Here is a 23,547-nt window from a genome sequence, read left to right on the forward strand (position 1 = left end):
CATGGGGCAGCTCTGGAGCTTGGATCCCATCCGGAGTCCTGGTGCTGTGCTTTGTGTCCCTTCTGTTTCTTTGGCTGGTGGAAGGATTTGCCCTGGGGAGGAAGGTGAAGATGCACCACAGACAGGAGATGCTCTCGGGAGCAAGCAGAGGCTCATGCTGCTCCCTTCTCACTTTCCTCACTTCTGGCATCCGTGTGATGCATCAGCAATGCACCTCCTCTTCTTCAAGGGGAAAAGCATTCCCTGTTTGTCCCAGCCGTGGTTTGGGATTCCCAGGAGCACCAGGGATGGGAAGCCTCACCACAAGGGCTCTTCCCGTGCACTCCCAACCTTCAGAGCCTTTGTTTTGCTTTTAGGGTTCCACTTGCACCCGTCTCCTAACTCCAGTCCACTGGGCCCTGAGCACCCACCCAGCACCTGCACAGCGCTTGCTCAGCACCAGTCCCTCACTGTCTGTCTCTTCCTTTCCTTTGTAGAAGTGGAATTCCTCTCTCCCTCCCCAGAGCATCATTTGACAGGTGGAAGGGTTCTTTCTTCTTCTGTCTTGTTCTTGCTTTCTGGGTGCTGTGGGTGATCCTGCTGGAGATGTGGAGATGACCTCAAGAGGTCCCTGCCAACCTCAACCATCCTGGGATTCTTTCTCTCTTTTCCCTTCTTTCCCTTTCCTTCTTTCTCACTTTATCTTTTTGCCTCTTTCTCCTTCTTTCTTTCTGCCTTTTTCTCTCTTTTGAATTAAACCCGCCTCATCCCTGCAAGCGAGGGAACCTGAAGGATGTTTCTAGTTGCTCGCTTGTTTAACTCCCTGCTTAGAACATCCTAAAGCTCGGTTTTCTCATGGAGCCCATTGTGGCCGATGGTTGTGTTTGGGCAGTAGGTCCCTTTGGTGGTGTTATTGAAGAGCCTCTATTACAACAGCGTTTGAGGGTGACAGGTGAAGAGGAGAAAGCTTTGCAGGAAGGATTCCTGCTCAGTTCAGTTCGTGCAGCACAAGAAGGAGCAAGGTTCTTCCCTGTTGTGCGTGCTCTGATTGCGGTACTCGGAGGGAGCACGTGGCCAGACTGAGCCGCTGTGATTTGGAAGGGAAGGTCAGTGCCTGAAAGTGCAGCACGGAGCGGGATTTGCCCTGGAATCTCGCTGTCCTGCAGGATTAATGGCTTCCGGATGTGTCATCTAGTGGGGAGCAAGCTCTGTCAGAGTTTATTCATTTACAGGCATCAATCCATGAGTAGAGCCAATCCCTCACTGCCCATCACTTCATTAGGTGTCCGATTCCCTTCCTATGGGGAACATCTTCAAACCACCTTTTCTCCTATAGTGAGGCGTTTTTCCTCCTCACAGACCATGTCCTCTCCAAGCAGAGGTTTTACTCCAAAGGGATCTCTTCCTGTAGATTCAATTCATTTGGGAATTTCCTTTCCTTTGCTTGCCTTTGCCCAGGATCCGCGCCTGCGGGAAGCAATCCCACCCTATGTAAGAGCAATCCTGTAGTGCTCGGGTAGCACTCGCTCTTTCAGTGTCAGACACGGATTAACTGGGCTCTCCTGGCAGCCTTTTTGGGAGTGGGGGCTGTGCTGGATGAGGTGTGGAAGAGGGCTGGGGGCTGTGCTCATTCCAAAGCTTGGCATTTGCCTAGCTCCAGCAGCCGGTCCCATCTCTAGGGGCAGTGACTGTTCCCATGATCTCAGGTCCAGTTCCCTGTCTCCAGTTTCATAAAGAGAGCTCTCAGTCCTTATTGCCCTGGAATGTATTCGTCTGCCCCTAGAGAGCGGGATCTGGGATGTGCAAGGATGGAGCGGCAAAATGATGTGAAAAGGCCAAGGCTTTGATGTGATCTTATTGCTCCCTACAACTGCCTGAGAGGAGGATGGAGCCAGGAGGGGCTGGGCTCTGCTCCCAAGGAACAAGGGATGGGACAAGAGGAAACGGCCTCAAGCTGCACCAGGGCAGGTTTAGATGGAGCTGAGGAACAATTCCTGCCCCAGAGGGTGCTCAGGCATTGGCACAGGCTGCCCAGGGCAGGGCTGCAGGCACCGGCCCTGCAAGTGCTCACAAACCCTATAGACAAGGCCCTCAGTGCTATGGGTTATGGTGGCCTTGGCAGTGCTGAGGAACAGTTAGACTAGATGGTCTTAAAGGTCTTTTCCAACCTGGTTGATTTGGGAAGGGGCCGGGAAAGAGATGGATTAAGCATCACTTCACACCCTCCTGGAATGAAGATGCTGTGAGTGTGAGTCTGATCGGCAGCATGGCCTCTGAGCATCCTTAAGTTGGGTTTGTCCTGCATTGGGAAGACCATCACTGTCCTGGTTTACATTGGGAAGACCATCACTGTCCTGGTTTGCACTGGGGAGACCATCACTGTCCTGGTTTACATTAGGATCACTGTTAAATGTATTTGATGATGCCCAGGACCATCCTGCCAAGGAGAGCTCGGGAAGCTCGCAGGCGGAGAGCGTGGGATGCTGATGGTTCTGGCAGCGAAGTGAAAGGAGTTTGGTCTCTTCCATAGCATTGGGAGTGTTTACCCCGAGCATTCGTGTTCTGTATCAAAGGAAAAGAAGGGAGTTGAAAGCGTCTGACCCTTGGCTGGCACCCTGCTGGAAAGCTCACCTTCCTCCCTGCCTGCCCCTCGCGTCAGGGAAACAGTTACGCCAGAGCTCAGCTATTCGGGATCCCGCTCTCTCTCGTGGCTAATTTATGAGATAAGAGGTTGGTAAGGAATGTCTATGGGGCAGGATGTGCAGAGCAGGGCTGGGGGAGCAGGGAGGGGGTGGCTTGGCAGATGGCTGAGCGGGGTTAGGGCAAGAGACGGAGAAGGAATGGCGAATGTGAAGAGTTTGGGGGTGAATTGCAGGTGGGGAAAGGCAGTTGGGTAAATAGGAAGGGGCTGGATTCCAGTGGGGGTATGGGAACCCTGTGAAACGGAGCAGCTCTTTGCAGGGTTTCACTGAGCACAAGTGGCTGGAGCATTCAGAAGCATGTTTATGGGGTGCCCGGGGGTCTGTGTGTGATACTGGAGGGGTCGCAGGAGCTGGGAGGGAGCATCAGGCTGTTTCTCAGCAGCAAGGCAGCCAGTTTGTGTTAGAGACTCGGTTTGCCCATAGGAGTATGTGTGTTAATGCCATGAGTTACTTTCTTGGTGGGTTTTATTGTGTATTGTGGAGTACTTGACGTATGAGGAGGAAATGCTGCCTTGCAGCCCTGCAAGGAGAGGTCTGGGCCGCTGCCCCGTGTTCCGTGGATGAAGAAGTATAAAAGGATGGGGCTGAAGTAAAGAATTAAACCCAGGGCTGCCAGGTCTGCATCCTGTGCACTGTGCTGCGTTGTACAGGATGGGTTCCTGTGTGCTGTGTGTCCGCAGGGAGGTTTGGAGGTGGATGGGAATGGGCAGAGAAGGAATTCACTGCTTTGGAGTGTGGAGGGGGGAGCGGTGGTTTCTTGAGGCTGAAGACACTGGAAGGAGAATCCTAGAATCCCAGCCTGGTTTGGGTTGGAAGGGACCTTAAAGTTCACCCAACTCCAACCCCTTCCACTGGAGCAGCTTGCTCCAAGCCCCTGTGTCCAACCTGGCCTTGAGCACTGCCAGGGATGGGGCAGCCACAGCTTCTCTGGGCACCCTGTGCCAGCGCCTCAGCACCCTCACAGGGAAGAGCTTCTGCCTAAGAGCTCATCTCAGTCTCCCCTCGGGCAGGTTAAAGCCATTCCCCTTGGCCGGTCCCTACAGGCCCTTGTCCCAAGCCCCTCTCCAGGTTTCCTGCAGCCCCTTTAGGCACTGGAGCTGCTCTCAGGTCTCCCCTTCAGGAGCCTTCTCTTGTCCAGGCTGAACAAGGCCCCTGCCTGGTCAGTGCCTGGCTGCCCCTTTGTCCTTTGCATCCCCTAAACGCATCTTCAAGCGCTGATGCTGTGCTGGAGAGAGGCTTTCCTGCACCGCCTGCATGGAGCTGTTTGAGTAAGAGCAGAGCGAAAGCAGCAAGGAAACCCTGTGGAGAACCATGGGGTTGATGTCAGAAGCCCAGCGTGATCCCTGCTGCACATCACTGGATGCTCCCTACCTAGACCCCACTCTGGGGAGGTGGCTTATGCAGGGTAACAGCATCTCCACGGCCCGGCTGGCGCAGTGGGGAAGGTAAGAGGCTTTGTGTGCAGTGCTTTGCACGGAGCCAGCCCGTGACAGAATGGTCCTGGGGAACCTGGTACAGCACAAACACATGACCCATCCCTCCTGGTAATCCCCCTGCAGAGCCAAATCCCATCGCGCAGCAGCAGCCTCCTCCCGGGCCCTCCCACTATTCCCTAAAGGAATAGGGAAACCCACAGGCAGCAGCGCTGGGACCTGGACACGCTGAGCTAAGCAGCATGGTGACAGAGGGGGAGAGCAGGGACACAGCAGGATCCTGACATCTGCTCTCACCATGCTCAGGATGCGCTGGATCCGAGCAGGTAACAGCACGGATCTTCCCACCCTTGCTTTCCCTTCTCCGTCTCTCTTTCCAATGTGACTGCTTCCTGGTCCTGTTCTCTTCCACTTCTATTTCAAGCTTCCCCTGCCCACTCCATGTGGTGTGTGCCTCTGTGCAGCACAGGCCATCAACCAGAGCAGGTAACGTGAGGATGCTGCTGAGCCCACTCCATCCTAGGGCATAAGGAGAGGAGGGAGGACAGGAAGATGTGACTTTGAGCTCATCACCAGTGGTCTGCAGAGCTTGGCTGAGGCCATGGGGGGAAGCTGCCACCTCCTTCCCAACAGGACCAGCAGCAGGAGGGTCCTAAAGTCTGCAGCCAAAGTGTGGGTCCTCATCCGCTGCTCAGGACAATGCTAGTGCAGAACAATCTGCTGCTGCCAGTCTGATGGTGTGACAGTGCTGGCACTTCTCTGGGGTCTTCCCTTTCTCCCTGTTCCCCCCAAAACTCCTTTTTCCTGGCTGGGAAAAGCACAGGAACCATCCAGATGGAGTCAGGCCAAAGAGCTGCTCATAGGAGGGTGGATCCTGAAGGCATCTGATAAGGGGTGGGTTGTGATTCAGAGGGAGCAACGGTGAGCACAACACCCACAGAGGCTCCGCGGGTCGACGAGGTACTTTGCCCGCGTTCTGGTTAATGTATCTTCAACAGGTTGATGTCCTGGGCATGGAGCAGGGCGGGCTTTGGGAGGAGGCAGCAGGAAGAGGTGGCTGTCGGGGTGGAAGGGAAGGGAATGGCGCTGGAGGTGTGACCGGGCTGATGGAGATGGGCATGGCGGTGACTCAGAGATCTGGGTGACCCCCGCTGCTCCCTGCGCAGGGCTTGCGCAAGGGCTGCTGCGTGCCAGGGCATGGGAAGGAGGTGCTGAGCAAGGAGGAGCCTTACAGGGGTGCTGGGTAGGCAGGATTCCCCTCCGCACCCTCACCCTTGTCTAGCATTCACTAGGAAGGGCTTTTGGAGCCGAAGGCATCCCAGCTGCATGTCACTGGCTCCATAAACATGGAATAAGATGGATCCTGGGAGGATCCAGCATTGCCTGAAGAATCATGGAAGGGTTTGTGTCGGAAGGGAGCTTAAAGCTCATCCAGCTCCAACCCTTGCCACGAGCAGGGACCCCTTCCACTGGAGCAGCTTGCTCCAAGCCCCTGCGTCCAACCTGGCCTTGAACACTGCCAGGGATGGGGCAGCCACAGCTTCCTTGTGCCAGGACCCCACATGAGTGCTGTGCAGGGAAGTTCTCCCCATGGACTTCCTGCTTCCTATCATAGTTCTGTGGTCTGCTTCCTGCTTTACCCCTCTTGTTCTCTTGTTCTACTTCCTACTCTTGTTCTCTGCCCATGGTCCCTTAGTGAGAACCAGAAGAGGCCTTTCAAAGAGATGGGGTCCTGCTGTCCTGGACCACTTTGGTTTAGGGACCTCATGGATTCCTCCTTCTGGGACCAAGACCTAGGTGATGTGGAGCTGGGAGCTGTGCTAGGAGGGTACCAGCCTATGGCCAGCAAACCCCTCTCCCACAGCAGTGCTTCAGGTGTCTGCCCTTCCTCTGTGCTGCCCGGACAGGGTCCCATTCCATGGCTTGCATCCCTCCAGTGCCTCTCTCCATGGGGAATTCCCTGCCTGGGGATAGCGTTGCTCCGGCAGAGCTTGCTGGGAACCCCTTTGCCTCCTTCCAGTAGTGCTGCAGGTTGGACTTGGACTTTGCACCCTCTGATAAGAACCTCACCAAGCTGAATGTGTCTGAGGAATCATTAACCAGGATGTGCCTTGCCAGAGGACAGGGGAGCAGCTGGGACTGGAGGCACAAACACCTACAGCCTTGTGGCTTTGGGCCTGAGCTGGTGCTTGCGGGATGCCCCTCCTATGGGGCAGCATCATATGGGAGGGAGAACCCATGCCATGGCCTCCTTGGTGCTTTCCAGGCACAACTGGGGGTGGACAGAGAGGGATGAGGCTGTGTTAGATCAGCGGAGGGGCAGAATCCAAAAGAGGGTTTGCTGCTGTGTAGGGGAAATGGGTGCTATTAGAAGTTGAGGGTGGGTTGCATTGAACACTGCATTTGGCTGTGTGGTGGCTCCACTTATGGGTTCATAGCATCAAAGAGTGGTTTGGGTTGAAGGGACCTTGAAGCTCATCCAGCTCCAACCCCTGCCACGGGCAGGGACCCCTTCCACTGGAGCAGCTTGCTCCAAGCCCCTGTGTCCAACCTGGCCTTGAGCACTGCCAGGGATGGGGCAGCCACAGCTTCTCTGGGCACCCTGTGCCAGCGCCTCAGCACCCTCCCAGGGAAGAGCTTCTGCCTAAGAGCTCATCTCAGTCTCCCCTCGGGCAGGTTAAAGCCATTCCCCTTGGCCTGTCCCTACAGGCCCTTGTCCCAAGCCCCTCTCCAGGTTTCCTGCAGCCCCTTCAGGCACTGGAGCTGCTCTCAGGTCTCCCCTTCAGGAGCCTTCTCTTGTCCAGGCTGCCCCAGCCCAGCTCCCTCAGCCTGGCTCCAGCCCTTCATTGTCCCCTTTGCCCTGCACAGCGGGCACAAAGAACATCTTCAGCCTGACTCAGTGGATGTGGATGGTCTGGTGAGCCCAGGACCATGTCCTTTCGCCATCTTCCAGCACACCCTGGGTCGTGTTCAAGGCATGTTTGAATGAAGGTGTCCTTCCCAGGAGAAAACGGAACGTGATGCTCAGGGTCCAGCACTTACCTCACTGAACTTTGTTTTGGTGCTGTTAGAAAGGGAGGTGTGGGAGCGGGGCTGGGGAGGGTTGCCGGCCCTGGCTGTGGAACCAGAATGCTGGCTTTCTTATGGAATGAGAGCCAATGCTTGTGGATTTTGCTGCCTCTTGGAGTGATGGGGAGCAGGACTGGTTGGAAAGGCCTAGACTGGAGTTTTTAATAGCCTCAATGTGCTCAGATCCAGGATTTGAGGGCAGAGGAAGGGGTGGACCAGGGAATGCCACATGGCTGTGATCAGCATCCCATGGCACGGCCAAGGGCTGCAGGCAGAGGTGGGAATCATTCCCTCTGCTGCAGCACAGCATCAGTGCTTTTCCTTCACATCCCAGTTGCTGTGATAGACCAGCGTGGCCATAGGAAAGCTGGTATCAACCTCTGCAGTGGTTAAAGTCTTCTTACCCTCTCGTTGTCTTTTCCCCAACAGCTCTTCCTCATCCTTCATCCCTTTTCTCTATCCAGTCTTCTTACCTTCATCTCATCATTTGCTTGCAGTGTGTTGAAGGAGATTATGCCCTGAGTGGTTGCAAACTGCATCAGTAGGAAGAGGAGCACAAGTGGGGCTGGGATTGAAGAGCAGTGTGCAGACTGAATGGACTCGTTGAAGCGATGTGGGATGAGACCAGAAGGGAGTCAGGAACTCAGCTGTTGCAGCAGCCATGGTCTGGCTTTGGAGCTATCTCTGCTTCCTTTAGAACACAGGAATTAAAGCACTTTTTCCTGGGATTGATTTCCTTTCCCCCTGTAGAGTCTTTGTCATCACTCCAGCATCACCACCGTGTGTTATCTCAGGAGGCTTCCAAACCAAACTGATCCCAAGGAGAAGAAGACAGTAGGTGGTGAGGAGGAGGCAATGCAGAGGACATGGGGTGCAGATGGGACAGGATTTGTGGAAGGGATAGGGTTGCCAGGAGGTTTGGAAGCAGAAGGCCTGCAAGCTGTCCATCTGCTTTGATGGCAAGGACCATGGAGCCACTCTTGCTTGCGGCCTTGGAAAGTGAACATAGGATAAAGAGTAGATTCATCTCAATTTGGAACATGGAATTCACGTAGTTTGTGTCTGACAATACTTAGGAATCCACAACTGTCGTTTATGACATTTAATCCCATGTGCTGATTGCAGCTAGAAATGGAGATAAAGAGGAGACCAAACAGCTTATCAGCCTGCTTGATCTTGGCTTATTTCTGATGTTATGACAAGTGATGGTTATGGACATTGATTCATTAGAGCACTAAAAAGTGTGCTTTGGCTTCACTGGAAATGAAATACAGCTTAGAACCTGTGGGTTATAAGGGCCATGAAGTCATTTCACTGTTGGCTGCTTGCTGATAGTGGGCATCTCCCTGATGAGGTCCCATCCAAATCAATACCTGAGGTCAGTGAGAACTTCTGGGTAGGGGGAAGTAAGAGGATTTGTGTCTATCTCCCCTCCCTCTGTCTGTATTAACCCGGTCTTTGGAAAGGGGTGTTGGAATGGTGAGGTGAATAGTGATGAGTTTTCATGTGCAGTATAGTGGAATGTGTAGGTGAACAGAGAGAGGTGATAAATGGTGTTTCAGAACTCATCTCATAGGTGTTGATGAGCTGAAGGGACACAGAAAACAGCAATGTGGGAACATACAGACTGTGGAGATATATATATCCATATATGTGTATATTCACAGTCCATACAGCCCAGAAAGAGAATTTTGGGTGCTGGAGGTTGTGCTGCATGCAGGGTGTTGGGAAAAGGAACTGGTTGACAGTCAACCCAGTCATTCCATAGATCTTCGAATCCCAGTCTGGTTTGGGTTGGAAGGGACCTTCAAGCTCATCCAGCTCCAACCCCTACCATGGGCAGGGACCCCTTCCACTGGAGCAGCTTGCTCCAAGCCCCTGTGTCCAACCTGGCCTTGAGCACTGCCAGGGATGGGGCAGCCACAGCTTCTCTGGGCACCCTGTGCCAGCGCCTCAGCACCCTCACAGGGAAGAGCTTCTGCCTAAGAGCTCATCTCAGTCTCCCCTCTGGCAGGTTCAAGCCATTCCCCTTGGCCTGTCCCTACAGGCCCTTGTCCCAAGCCCCTCTCCAGGTTTCCTGCAGCCCCTTTAGGCACTGGAGCTGCTCTCAGGTCTCCCCTTCAGGAGCCTTCTCTCCTCCAGGCTGACCCAGCCCAGCTCTCTCAGCCTGGCTCCAGAGCAGAGCTGCTCCAGCCCTCACAGCATCTCCGTGGCCTCCTCTGGATGGTCACCAGGAGAGATTCTTACAGAATTCTTACCATGGGTTTTCAGCACAACTTTCTTGATGTAGTGAAGGCACAAATCAATGGTGATCCTGTTGTGGGGCCAAGTTTGGCTTTGAAAGAGATGAGAATGGTACCAGGGACAGTGAGCTGTGATGTGCACTAAAGCTGATACTGGACATCACGTGTAAGTTGGAACACTTTCCATTGGCTCATCAGTGGAGGGAAGTAGCAGGATTTACTGGGTTTTATTGCTTAAACCCTCTTCTCTGCAGTTTTGGAAACCAAACCACACTGACAGTAAGCAATGAGGACTCAATAGTGGGAATGGGGTGCAGAAAGTTGGTGTGATGTGTCCTTGTTCTGTGCTTTAAATATGTTTTCCTGCCTAGGGATAGGCACTGCCTGAAGGAGCCTTGTGGAGGTCTCTGGTTTGGCAGAACTAAACTCCAAGTTGTTTCTTCTTTGCTCAGCCTGGTGTTTGAATGGCTCAGGGTGGTGGTTGTTGGTTTTAGGCCTTTGTTGGTGCAGGAGAACCATGTTAAACCTTTTATGGTGTTCTCCAACCTTGCACTCAATCAACCCAGAAGCTTTGTCCCAGTGAGTGGTTGGGAAGTCTCACATAGTTAAGGTGTTCATCCTCATCACTGGTTGCATCACAGCAAGGGGGAGGTCCAAACCTCTTTGGACTGATCTTGGACTGGTAGAGGTCTTGCCCTGAAGTCTTTATGGTTCAAGTGAAGGGTGGAAGAGTGGAGGGATGAACCTTACAGAGGCAGCTGAGGACCACGTGGGACAAAGTGACCTCTCCTGTCTGTTCTCATCCCTGCCTGCACCTCTTCGCTTGCTTGCTCATAAGGCTCAGGGAGTGGCAGTAAAGATGCTGAACTGAGTTTCGGGTTAGAAGGAACTATCGGATCTTCTCACCTGAGCCATAGAACAGCCTTGAGCAATGCAACCTCAACCTGGAACTATGGAAGAGCAATATGGTTGGTGAGTTTTTTACTGCCACAGAGAATCTCTCTCTGAGATTGAGGTTAACATCCGTGCTTGCGGGAACAACTGTGGGGCTTCTCATCATGTGGTTGTAGGTTTATGTTTCATCTCTAAATAGGCCAAACCAAACCAACACAAAACCCAACCAATCAACCCAAACCCCACAGCTCTGGTTTGGGGCTTTGATAGGGATGAATGTGTCCTGGATTGTGAGAAACGGGTCAGTCTTTGCCCTTGGATTAGCCCTGAGAGCCCTTAAGGGCTGAGGACTTCTCTGAGGGACTGGAGAAGTCAAAGAGGCTTGGTGCAGAGCACCAGGAATTGTCAGCAATTCATTTGCTTCCAAAGGAAGCAAATTGATGGAGCTTGGAGCAAGCTGCTCTAGTGAAAGTTGTCCCTGCCCATGGCAGGGGTTGGGACTGGATGAGCTTTAAGGTCCCTTCCAACCCAAACCAGTCTGGGATTCTATGAACTAGAACAGTGTGGGTTTCCAACTGGTGTGCAGAGTACAGGTCATGGAGCTGACTCACTGGCTGGGCTCAATGCAGGTCTCTATAAAAGGAAGGTCCTGGCAGAGGCAGAACTGAGGTCCACCAGCCTCTTCCAGCAGATCTGTGTGCTCGTTCCTGAAGGCCAGGATCCATCTTTTCCTTCCTTGTATCCTTGCACAAGCAACTACACGGAAACAAAAGGCCAGTAATGTTGGGATCTTCTTTTGTCCCACATAGGCAGAGATGTCGCAGGGATTGGAGCTCTAGGAGCAGACACTGGACAAATAACTGATAGAGGCTGCTGTGCTCATTCAGTAAGTGTGGATTTTCCATCTGGGAAAGAGACTGCTCAGCAACTCCATTGGATGTGTGCTGGTGAGGTGTGCGCTGATGGGAAGAGGTGATGGGTTCAGTGGTGTGGTGGTACCTTGGACAGCAGTGCTGTCCTGCCAGGGCCTTCCACCGCCCTTCTCTGCCAGGAGGTCAGCTCCAGCCCCATGGAGAGCCCCCTGGGATGTGGGGATGTGAGGATGGTCACCTTTGGCAGGATGGGAGTTGCAGCCTGTTTGCCATTTGTAGATGCAGCTTGGGTGGAAGAGCTTCAGAAAGAACACTGAGCAATGAATGAATCATGGAATCATGGAATGGTTTGGGTTGGAAGGGAGCTTAAAGCTCCTCCAGTTCCAACCCCACCACCTTCCACTGGAGCAGCTTGCTCCAAGCCCCTGTGTCCAACCTGGCCTTGAACACTGCCAGGGATGGGGCAGCCACAGCTTCTCTGGGCACCCTGTGCCAGCACCTCAGCACCCTCAGCAAGGTGAACTGTGCTGTCTAGGGGGAGCTTTGGGTGGTTGCAACTCTTCTTGCGCATCTTCATGGCTCAGCTTTCCCAACCAAAACTGGTCCGAGTCACCACCACAGCCTGTTAGATGACCTTTCATTCATAGCTCCCAGTGTTGCTCATAGGAATTGTCCTACAGCCTTTGGAGGAAGATTAGCTCCAGAACAGATGTCGGCACTTCTCTACTGAGGTTAAGGAGTGGTTCATCACTTGTGTGTCCAGGGAAGCTCCCTTCAGAGCTGGGGCCTGGCTGGAAGACTTGGGACAAGGGAGGAACCCAATGTGCTGTGCTGGTCTGGTGGGAGGGGGACTTGGCCAGGGCTTTCTTTGCTCCCTGTCTGTGGTCAGTTCATGACTCATGGAGCTGCAGGAACATGTGCTATGGATGAATTTTGCCAATAGAACCCTCTCGGGAGGATTGGTGGGGATGAGGAAATAGGAATATATTGTCAGAAGTGTTCCTGAGCTATTGAAAATCCCAAATCAGCTTTTAATCCCCGAGTTACCGCTGAAACCTCTGTCCATAACTGGTGATGTGGAGAGCCTGAAGCGCAGTGGGACTGTGGTTGTGGTTCTCTGTGCTGAGAGCGTTTGGTTTGTCTCCCTGAGCTCCTTGTACCTGTTGAGAGCCTGTTTGCTGCCTCACTGTTGTCTCCGAGCACAGTGGGCTCTACAGCTAAGAGGAGCTCCCAAGATATCCAAGAGGTGGAAGTGCTCCTACAGCGTCCCTGAGAGTTCTATCTTCCAAAAGCTGGTGACCAGTCATATTGATATTCATCCTCATTGCTGTCAGACACGAGGGCCATGGGCCTGCTGGGGCTGTGCTTTGCAAACATGAGGAGCAGATGGTCCTCCATGGCCTGCGTGCTTCATCTCCATGGGGAAGCTGTTGCTCCCTGATGGGAGCAATGTCTTATTTCATGCTGGTGCTGTCGAATCTTCCACTCCAGCTGCCATATCCCCTTCACAAGGCTGAAACCCCCTCTCAGCAGGCTGCTTATTCCAATGTGAGTTCGTATACGTGAGGATTCAACCACTGCTCAGCCTCTGGGTAACAAACAGGCCAGATAGGGGCTTCTGTAGAGCTTCTTGTGCCCCCCAAGCAGTGTTATTTTGACCTTTTCCATGGTCTTTCCGGTATTTCCATGCCCTCTTCCAGATAAACAGTGGAGAAGAGCAATAAAAACCCCTGCATGGCTTTGTCCCAGGTACCAGTCCCTGGGTCCATGCTTGCAACCTCTCTTTCAGGTCTCTATAGTAACATTGGTATTTCAGCTCCATTGGTGACGCTGTGTTTGATCTCTGTCATGCTCTTCCTGCAGGGGAGGTTTCTGATCAGGATGTCATTTGGCAGTGGAGAGCTTCAAGGCTGTAAATGCTGCAGGGCAGGGACTGCCTGGTTGGTATCTGAATTGACACCAACCAGCGCCGCAGAGACCTCATGGTGAGTTGTGGCAGAGGCACCTCAATGAGTGTATTTAGCAACCTAAGGATGCTCCAAGCACTGAGTGAGAGGATGAAAAGTGATGCAAGAAGATACATAGATGTCCAAAGGGAGAGAGACATCCTCCCTGCTCCTGGCTGTGATGGATGCTAGGGTAGCAATGGGAAGGAAGAGCATAAGGATTGCTGTGTCCAGAGCAGTCACAGGAGGCAGTTAATGCCAGGCTGATGGTAGCCGGGACTGGAGGAGTTTGCCTATGGTTAGAAGCTGGTGAATGGCCCAGCTGTGAAATCTTTGCTCTTTAGCACATGGGGACGGGTGGTGAGCGGAGATAAGAAAGGCAGCATTCAGGTTGGGCTCGGAGGAGTGTAGGGCTGCAGCATCATCTCCCAAAGGGAAGTGCTGGAAGTCCAGACACAAGGCAGAGCCCCAAGGAGTGAGCTGGGAATGAATGACCTTATGCTGGCCTGGACAGAAGGCTCTAAGAGGTCTTTTAATCTATTGATCTAATGACTCATGCAATTGGGGTGATTTCCACTCTTCCTTCATCACTTGGCTCTTTGTCACAGCGCTGGCTGGCAGCAGGACAGGGTTGTTCACCCAGGACATACACACTGCTCTCCCAGCAGGTGCTTTACAATAGCAGCAGCAGCAGCAGTGTGGGAGCTGGTGGAAGAAGCTGGGTGAGAAGTGTTGGGAAGCAGCAGCAGCTGCAGCCTGTGGTCCTCTGTGATGAAAGGGGTGCAGGAGGGATGGGTACCAGAGCTCTGCCCAGCCAGGGACCAGGAGAGGGCTCTCGGTCCTGACCCTCATGCATCTCTTTGAGCTCAGTCATAGAATCCCAGCCTGGTTTGTATTGAAGGCAGCTGAAAGCTCCTCCAGCTCCAATCCCAACCCCTTCCACTGGAGCAGCTTGCTCCAAGCCCCTGTGTCCAACCTGGCCTTGAACACTGCCAGGGATGGGGCAGCCACAGCTTCTCTGGGCACCCTGTGCCAGCGCCTCAGCACCCTCACAGGGAAGAGCTTCTGCCTAAGAGCTCATCTCAGTCTCCCCTCTGGCAGGTTCAAGCCATTCCCCTTGGCCGGTCCCTACAGGCCCTTGTCCCAAGCCCCTCTCCAGGTTTCCTGCAGCCCCTTTAGGCACTGGAGCTGCTCTCAGGTCTCCCCTTCAGGAGCCTTCTCTTCACAGTCTTTTATAAAGGTGTTACCACCCTCTTGCATCCCTTGTGCTTCTGCGCCCACAGCCCCGGCAGTGCTGCCATGAGCTTTATCTCCTTTTGGACCCATCTCACCCTTATGTGAGTCCCATTTGCCTCCAGTTGTGAAACACATGGAGACACCTCATTCTGCTCATCAAGAGGAGCTGCTCTCCCTGCAGGAATGTGAGCAGCCAGTGCCTCCCACCTCCCTGTGACCTCCTCATCCTCTCCTCCATGTGCTTCCCTCCCCACCAGCATCCTCGAGCAGCGTGCCAGCCTCCTTCCCCCTTGGTTTGTGCTCACTGCTTTGAAGTGGGACCCAGAACACCCAGAGAGCTCATGGGGTGGATGGGATCCAAGCAGCACGGTTGGTATCTGATTTGTATTGTCTGGTGAGTGTTTGCTAAATGCCTGGTGCAGGAGCTATGTTCCAGGGCAGGAGACGGCTCACACTTAATGCAAACAGCAGGGTTGTCTTTATAAAACAAAGCTCAGTTTCAGTCTGAAACCTGGATGGGAATAGCCAGGACAGCAGTAATCCCATGGGATACCTTATTTTAACGCTTATTTTAATGGCATCAGTTCTTGTGGGGTCTAGAGAAGCTTTGCTTAGCTTGCAAAAAGCCAGAGCATGAAGGTGATGGAGCAGGTCCATAAACACCTTGTGGAAAAGGAGCTTATTTGGAGCAGAGGGCTCTATAGTCTGGTTGTTAAGGAGATACATGGTGCAGAGCAAGGTGAGGAACTAAAGGGTGGGAATGGATTAGTGTGTCCCTTCCTCAGGAGTCAGGCTAATCCCAATTGCATCTGTCCAAAGGATGGTTTGGTGGGGGACGCCCTGGGTAAAATTCTGTAGTTGGTGTGATTTGGTGATGCGATTGTTGGTGATGGAGACCAGGGTCCAGCTCTGGGGCAGCAACACAAGAGGGACGTGGAGCTGATGGAGCAAGTCCAAAGGAGGCCATGGAGATGCTGCAAGGGCTGGAGCAGCTCTGCTCTGGAGCCAGGCTGAGAGAGCTGGGCTGGGGCAGCCTGGAGAAGAGAAGGCTCCTGAAGGGGAGACCTGAGAGCAGCTCCAGTGCCTAAAGGGGCTGCAGGAAACCTGGAGAGGGGCTTGGGACAAGGGCCTGTAGGGCCAGGCCAAGGGGAATGGCTTGAACCTGCCCGAGGGGAGACTGAGATGAGCTCTTAGGCAGAAGCTCTTCCCCGTAAGGGTGCTGAGGCGCTGGCCCAGGGTGCCCAGAGAAGCTGTGGCTGCCCCATCCCTGGCAGTGTTCAAGGCCAGGTTGGACACAGGGGCTTGGAGCAAGCTGCTCCAGTGGAAGGTGTCCCTGCCTGTGGCAGGGGTTGGAGCTGGAGGAGCTTTAAGCTCCCTTCAACCCAAACCATCCTCTGAGTGCCCTGTACCTGTGCCCCTGGCTGCTCCACTTCTCTTGGTTGTATTGCTCTGCTCTTAGATCCTGGGAAGTGGCCTTGGGTCTTGGGATGTTTGTGCCATCAGAGGTAGATGAGGACTTACTGCAGCGATGGTAGAGGAAACCCAATGATGTAAGAAGCTTGGTTCCCTTTGTGATCTTCTAAGGAGCTAATTCTGGAGCAAACTCTATTGCAGTGTAGCAGTGAGAGTAAGCGCTGTGCGGATGCACATCCCAGCTGTGTGAGAAGGAAAAGCCCCGTGACCTGACCCTTCTGCTTGTACAAGCTCAGTTTTGGTTGCACAAACGTGGTGCTGGCCCTGCCCAAGTGCTGGCACAGGCCCCATCTAGATAAATCCCTCTGCTTTCTTCCACTGAGTTTCCTCTGGAGGCCGTCCAGGCTGGACAGGAGGGACCTTGTTGCCTCCCAGTTAGAAAGGAGGAACGGGGCACCCGACCTGGACGTGGTGTTCCAGGCGATGCTTGGCTGCTCGGGCTTGTGCTGTGGTGCTGTTTGATTATTAATTCTCCTGCCTAAGGATTGTTTCGTGCTGAGGAGTTCCAGGAGGGGCAGCTCAGCTCCAAGTCCTGATTCCCCTCTATGTGTGTATTGAGTCCACCTCTTCAGAACCGGGATGAAAGTGGTCTCCGGAGCGGCTCCTGGATCCCCAGATATCCCAAGAGCCATTCCAGGAGCACAATCCAGTGGTGTTGGTGGCCCTGCAGTGAGGTCAGTGTTTGGGGACTGTGTCCCTGGGCTCTTTCCTTGGCAGTAGCAGAACAGCAGTGCCATTGGTCAGGCATCTGCCATGAGCCTTGTCACATCCCTGAGCCTCTCTGAGTCTTCATTGTTCCCCAATAGAAAAGGTGACTCCTGTCCCCCAAAACCTTCAGTCTAGGTTGAGTTAGTGGCCTACAGAGAGGAGTACACAAGAGCAGGATTAGGTCTCCTTATTTACTGTCATGTCCTTTTAAGTGCAGCCCACTAAAGCCTGGTGAAATGGGGTGGTTGGTGTGCTGTGATCATGCGAGGCCCTGCTGGAAAGCCTTTCCCCATTCTTCATAGCAGCATCCCAGTATCTCAAAGGGGCTACAAGGATGCCGGGGAGGGACTCTTGATCAAGGACTGCAGTGATAGGACAAGGGGTGATGGGTTCAGACTGAAATAGGGGAAGTTCAGGTTGGAGATAAGGCAGAAGCTCTTCCCTGTGAGGGTGCTGAGGCGCTGGCACAGGGTGCCCAGAGAAGCTGTGGCTGCCCCATCCCTGGCAGTGTTCAAGGCCAGGTTGGACACAGGGGCTTGGAGCAAGCTGCTCCAGTGGAAGGGGTCCCTGCCCGTGGCAGGGGGTTGGAACTGGAGGAGCTTTAAGCTCCCTTCCAACACAAACCATTCCATGATTCCATGATTCCAGTCTTCCTCCTGCACTGGGCAATGGAGGTGTGAGGGTCACAGAGCTGGTGGTACCTCCAGCATGGCAGATGCCAGCTGAAGTGCCCTTCTGTGGTGCTGTTACCCCCTCCAGCACCCTCCAGAGAGGCAGATAAAGGCGTTGTCTTCTGCCTCTGTGGGTCTCCAAACAAACAGGGCAATGTGCCCCCCTGGGCAGGCACCTTGGACCCCGCCAACTGGCGAGGCTTGTGTGGGTGCTGCTGTTCCTGCCATCCTAGTGCATGAATGGACAAGCAGGGCATTGACGGCTGCGGGGACAGGCACAAACGCTCCACTGTGTCCCCTCTCACACCTTCCCCTCCTCCTCCTCGGCCCCAGTGCCCCGAGGACAATGGCTCTATCCATGCCAAGGTTCACAGCTGGCAAGGGCGGAGGGAAGGGCAGGACAAGGGTGGAGAGCTGGATGGAGAAGGGGCTCAGGAGGGTCTGGAGGGATAACGGCTCAGGGAGGGAAGGGATGAGGGGAGATGGAGAGATGGGACAGGGGAGAAGATGCTGAGAGGTGGCTGGTGGAGAGGACAGGAAGGAGAAAGGAGAAAGAAGAGCTCAGGAGGGTTTGGGAGGGAGGGTGATGCTCACTCATCCCTCCTGCATGGAGCTGCCTGCCTTTTCCTGCAGGGCTCCCTGAGGGATATGTCCATGCCCTGCTGTGGCACAGCGGGATGATTTCCTCTTGCTCCTCGTGCCTCTTCTGTCTTGGGATGTCTCCACCGCACACCTTGTCCTCCCTGAGGCCTGGGAGATGGAGAGAGAGGGCATTATGTCTCCATATATACACACTTAAAAAGGGTATATATACTGATTCATATCCCCTGCTGCTAGTACGTGAGGGACAGCAACCCTGCACACAGGTACAGCGGTGAGGGTGGCTGTGGGCTGGAGCCAGGATGTGTTACATGGTTAAGGACACTTCCCAGCTTATCCAGAGGCATTTTGTCACATATATTCTCCTGTGCACATAAGCTGAGGAGTTGTGGGCCTGTATGAGAGGAGGAAGGAGCCTTGCAGGAGATAGGGAGGTGCTGCTGTGGATGGTGGTACCCGGTGTGGGCACTGGGCTGCGTGATGGGGATGGATTGGTTGTACGTGGTTCTGGTGTGGTTCATGACTGTGTTTTGCCACTCACTGCTCAGCCAGGTTGTTGCTCCAGGGTCTTCTTGGCCCTGGAGACCCTGGAATGGTTTTAACTCAGGTCCTTATGAAATCTCCTTATTTCCTAAGGAGATTTCCTTAGCCCTATGTGGTGTTTCCCCAGGATCTTGTCCCATGGACACCAAGGGCTCAACCTTGGCTGTGTTTCTGGTGTGACTTTGGACCTTGGGTTTCTGCTCCAGCATGAATGAGGGATGCACAAGCTGTTCCATTGGTTTGGAGGGGTAGGGCTATCCTTGGTGATGGGACAGGGGTGGGACACAGGGTGGTGGCTGTACCTCTGCATCGACTGGGACAGACCTACCTTTTGTGATGGGAAACCTGCTGTGTTTGTGTGTGAGTGGGAACAGGTTGTCCTAACGTAACTGAAGCTACTCAGGGATAGTGAGTAGCAGTGAGTAACCGGCCAGTGTAGCTCAGCATAGCTCCATCAGCACCAGATCAAGCCAAGGTCCCTGCAGTTGCATGTGTTGACCCCATGCAGAAGTTTCCCCCACCAGCAGGCTGTCCTGAAGGGGCTGAAGGAAGATGATAGAGAAGATGGGGTGAGCCCTTTCTCACCCCATGGAGGAACCACGCTGTGGTTCAGAGAGGGGGCCTGGGGGCCCCTTAGGGTGCCTTGAACAATCAGGGCTCCACTCTGGGGTGGTCCTGAGAGTGCTCGGGGGGAGCTGGGGGAATGGTTGATGTCCCACTCAGGTTACAGCAGCCCCTTTGCTGGGAGCGACTGGTTATTGTTATGGTCAGGTAATAAAGAGCATTAATTAAGGAGGAATGCTGGGCTGGTAGCCAGGGGGAGGCAGGGGTGCATCCGGAGGGAATGCTTCCATCCCTCCATTCCCTCTGGCCAGCCCAGGGTTGGGTGCATGGAGTGATGGGGACACCATCCCACTGTCCCTTATGCAAGCAGCATATCCCCACTGCTGGTGGCAGATGCGTAGCCCAGGTTTCTGGGCAGGGTTTTGCTGTGATTCCTCACTGTATCCCACTCCATGCATGGGAATGGAAGGATGCAGTCCCCACCTAAGCAGAGCAGGGATGTGGTGCTGGATGCTCAAGCTTCACCCTGCATGCAGATGGGGTCCTGCTGATGGGGAAGGAGGTCTGAAGCCAAGCGCTGGCCCTGCAGCACCCTGGGCTTAGGCAGTGTTTGGTTAACCAGCCCCAGCACAGATTCCTCCTGCTCGCGGCCAGGCCAGCAGCCAATCTGCCAGGACCAAAGGATAAACAGGGAAGGAAGGAAAAGGGGGGTGCTGAGCAGCAGGAGGCCCCGGGAATGTGCCGATGTGGCAGCCCAGCCCCATGGTTGCACAACTGCTCACTCCCGGCCACAGGAACGTGCTCAGAGCTGTGTGTCAGGGCTCTGCACCTCGCTGTGGGACCAGCACCCGCTGTGGAGTGCTGGGGAGCCATGAGGAGAGGGAATGCTGCATCTTCCCATGTGGAAACAGCAGCCAGGTCCTGCTGCACTTTACATCCACTGGGTATTTCATTATTGCCTCCCTGTACAGTGATGGTTTTGTCACTAGGGTGCTCTGTGCCTCAGTTTCCCCATAAGCATCCTGCCTTAATGTGCTTTGTGTAGGGAGGTGCTTGTGCTTTGCAGGAAGCTGTGGCTGCCCCATCCCTGGCAGTGTTCAAGGCCAGGTTGGACACAGGGGCTTGGAGCAAGCTGCTCCAGTGGAAGGTGTCCCTGCCCATGGCAGGGGTTGGAGCTGGATGAGCTTTAAGGTCTCTTCCAACACAAGCCATTCTATGAACTGTTCCCAAAGCTACAGGCTCTCCATCATGCTCCAGCCACCCTCTGTACCACCAGCACCGCATCCACGACCCTCCTCTCTGCTGTGACTGATGGCTCTGATCCTGCTACAGACATGAGTGAGCTCCCTGCCCTTTGCACCAGGTTTCAAGTGAAGGTTTGCCTGCAGCAGATAATGGACCTGGCCCGTCTGTAGGTCACGGACTTCAAAGCAAAGCTCTGGTGCTGCTCTCACCTCCCGGTTACTCCCTCTCCTGGCTCTGCTGCACCTTGGGCATTGCTGGCAAATGAGATGTCCTCTTCTTGCTGTCTTTCAAGCACTCAGGTCAGAGAATGGTGCTTTAATACCCTCAATAGGTCCCTCAAACCCAGAAGTAAACCTCCCCCTTCTCTTACATGGCTTCAGTGCTATGGGGAGGCTCTGGGCTTGGCACAGCCTCTTCTCTTCCACCTCACCACTGGCATTCCCCCACCCCTGCTGATGCTCCCCAGTTGCCCTCATTGTCATCTCCAGGTTCTCACATCTGGTTCGTGTTAGCAGATCCCAGGATGAAGTTCCTCAGCCCTCTCCCTTCCTCCCACCCCCAGGTGACCCAGGCAGGATTAGGGCTGATTAGAAGACAAGCAACAGAGCAGGAATAGAGGGGGGAGGGCCTGTTATAAATAGAAATACCATAAACTTCTCAGCCTATCACTCGAGGTACATTCTGGGTTTAATCTCTCAGACCTGTAAATATGACAACTCGCGGGGGCCAGACACCATTAACTCTTCCAGAGCCCATCTCTGATGGGATGCAGGATGCGCTGAAGCACCTGAAAACAGGGAGCCAAGAGGATGTCACCGGCTGCCAGCAGAGCAGGGAGGAGCCAGGGGGAAGCACCTCTGTTTGGATGTATTTGGAGCTTTGGGGAAGGCAGAGAAAACCAGTCCAAACATTGGGATTCCTGACATTCTCACACGTACGGGGGCCTCTGCTCTGCCAGGAGGCTGCGGTGGAGTTAACAGCTTGTTCTTCAGGCTGCTTGTGGATCCCTTCCATCCTTTTCCGATGGAGGGGTTGGAAAGTGGAGCAGGCAGAGTGGGGTGGCCAACAGGAGGACGGGGCATAGGGACATGGGAGGTTTGGGAGATGCTTTGCAGCAGCATTGGCTGAAGGAGCTGGGAAATAGAAGGTTGGCCTGGAAGAGTCTCCATGTCAGTACAGGGAGGTCAGTGTGTGAGAAGGGGCTGGATTCCTTGGTCCCTGCCCTGGGATGTTCACTGTGCGCAAGAACATTTGGGCAGCTCTGTGGGTACCTACAGCATCTCTCCCAGCTTGCTGCTGTGGGAGGGAAGGCAGAATGCCTCCTGCTGAGCTTTGGGGACAGCAAACAGGTTATGGGGGACTTTTGTGTCCTCTTTGGAGCAGGCACCGGTGCAGAGGTAAGGCTGGAAATGAGATGCTGTGTGTGGGTCGCTGCTGTTCTTCGCACAGTAAGAGGACTAAAACCAGCAGCACTGCGCTCCTCCATCTCTCGCTGGGGTGAGATGTGGGGTCTGACTGTGGGTGTTGAACTCCTCAGGGTGGCTTCCTGCTTCCTCCTAATCCCTGCTTTGGAGGGGGAGGGAGCGTTGTTCCTGTCGTTGGGAGCTCGTGACTCTATGGAGAAGTATTAGCCTGTAATTAATCACCCAAAGCTGGCTTTAGGTAAGAGCCCGGCTTGCATGGGAGCTATGGGTGGTGGGGCATTCCTCATGCAGCAGGTCCCACTGCCCTCACACCCCTATTTCACCCCAGCTGGCCTATGGAATGTCCTTTCTCTCTAATGGGAACCCCTATCCCATCCCACACGTGCAGCCAGACCCCACCATGGGTGTTATCACATCTCAGCTCTGCAGCAACACAACTGACCCACCGCTCACGTCATGGTGCTTATCTCACCCTTCGTCTGGGTCTCACCTGCGGGCTCCTGAAGGTGACTTTTAAGACGAGGTAACAAAGAAATAGGAGAGCCCAGCACAGCGCTGTCTATTGAGGGCCTCCTGTCCTTTCTGGATAGGTCCTGGGCTCCTCTTCCACCATGGAGAAGCTCCTGGAGTTCGGATGTATGAGGAAAACTGAGGTCCGGCTTTACTTGCACAGGTTCAGTCGCTTGTGGAAAGGCAGCAAAATTGGTGAAGTGCTTTCTTTTGCTTCTCTGAACCTGGGTCCCAATCCTGGAACTTGGGAGAAGAGAAGTTTTCTTATAGCTTTTGTGGCCTATGAGGATGCTGGGGAGGGACTCTTCATCAGGGACTGTAGTGACAGGACAAGGGGTGATGGGTTCAAACTGAAAGAGGGGAAGTTTAGGTTAGATCTAAGGCAGAAGCTCTTCCCTGTGAGGGTGCTGAGGCGCTGGCACAGGGTGCCCAGAGAAGCTGTGGCTGCCCCATCCCTGGCAGTGTTCAAGGCCAGGTTGGACACAGGGGCTTGGAGCAAGCTGCTCCAGTGGAAGGGGTCCCTGCCTGTGGCAGGGGTTGGGGCTGGATGAGCTTTAAGGTCCCTTCCACCACTACCCATTCCATGACTCTATGGAGCAGGACAACAGGAACAGTTGCTACTACATCACTGCAACTTCAGGAGAGGATGTGGCTCACAGAGGAGTACTCCTGTGCTGACCTGTGGTGCTGGCACAGCCTGGGACCTCACAGGCTCTGCCTGCCTTGTCCTCTTCTCACCACAGTGCTACCCTAGCAGCAGCATCACATATCCCTGCTCCGGATCATAGAATGGTTTGGATTGGAAAGGAGCTTAAGATCATCCAGTTCTAACCCCCTGCCATGGGCAGGGACACCTTCCACTATACATCCTTCCATAGCACGAGCTTACATTGGAGAGCATTCCCACCTTCTCCTCCACATCCCTGGAGCTCTGCTGTGGAGGCATGTGGTGCACAAAGGGTTAGGTGCCTCACGAGCAAACAGCTACCAAGGTTTCCCCCCTCTAGCCAGGGTTTCTAAGGCAGAGATCCCTCCATCCGCACACACACCCTGTCCGTTGGCAGAATTCCTAGCTGGATTTATTTCTGCCCATTTGCTTGTCTTGGTATGAAAGGGATTTGCAGAGGGGAAAGCTGCCATTGGCCAGGGCTGGGATGAAACCCCCCAGCCGGGGCTTTGTGGTTCAGCGGCTGACCTTTCCCAATGCATGGTCCATGGGGGGAGGTGGGGGTCAGGGTCTTCTCCTGGCCAAGGGATGTGCTTTAACGTGGTGCTATGGGGTCTTTCAGGAAGGGGCCATCTCCGTTATCTGCTTTGGGGGGAGCTGGACCTTCTCTTCCACTCTCTTGGCAGGGGTTTTGGCACTGGCCCCAGAGGGCTGCAGCCTCCCACTTGAGAGCCACAGATAAAGAAAGCACTTTCTGTCAACAAACCC

The 23,547-nt window shown here is 54.1% G+C and overlaps 1 protein-coding gene across 1 annotated transcript in view; it reads left to right on the forward strand.

Moving 5' to 3' along the window:
• MYRF (myelin regulatory factor) overlaps positions 1 to 23,547 on the forward strand; it is a gene marked incomplete at both ends in the record, with an annotated part of 58,030 nt that overhangs the window by 908 nt on the left and 33,575 nt on the right. The gene's annotated exons all lie outside the window — the stretch shown is intronic.

Source organism: Psittacula echo (genome assembly GCF_963264785.1).
Source record: "Psittacula echo genome assembly, chromosome: 5".
Taxonomy (NCBI): Eukaryota; Metazoa; Chordata; class Aves; order Psittaciformes; family Psittacidae; genus Psittacula; species Psittacula echo.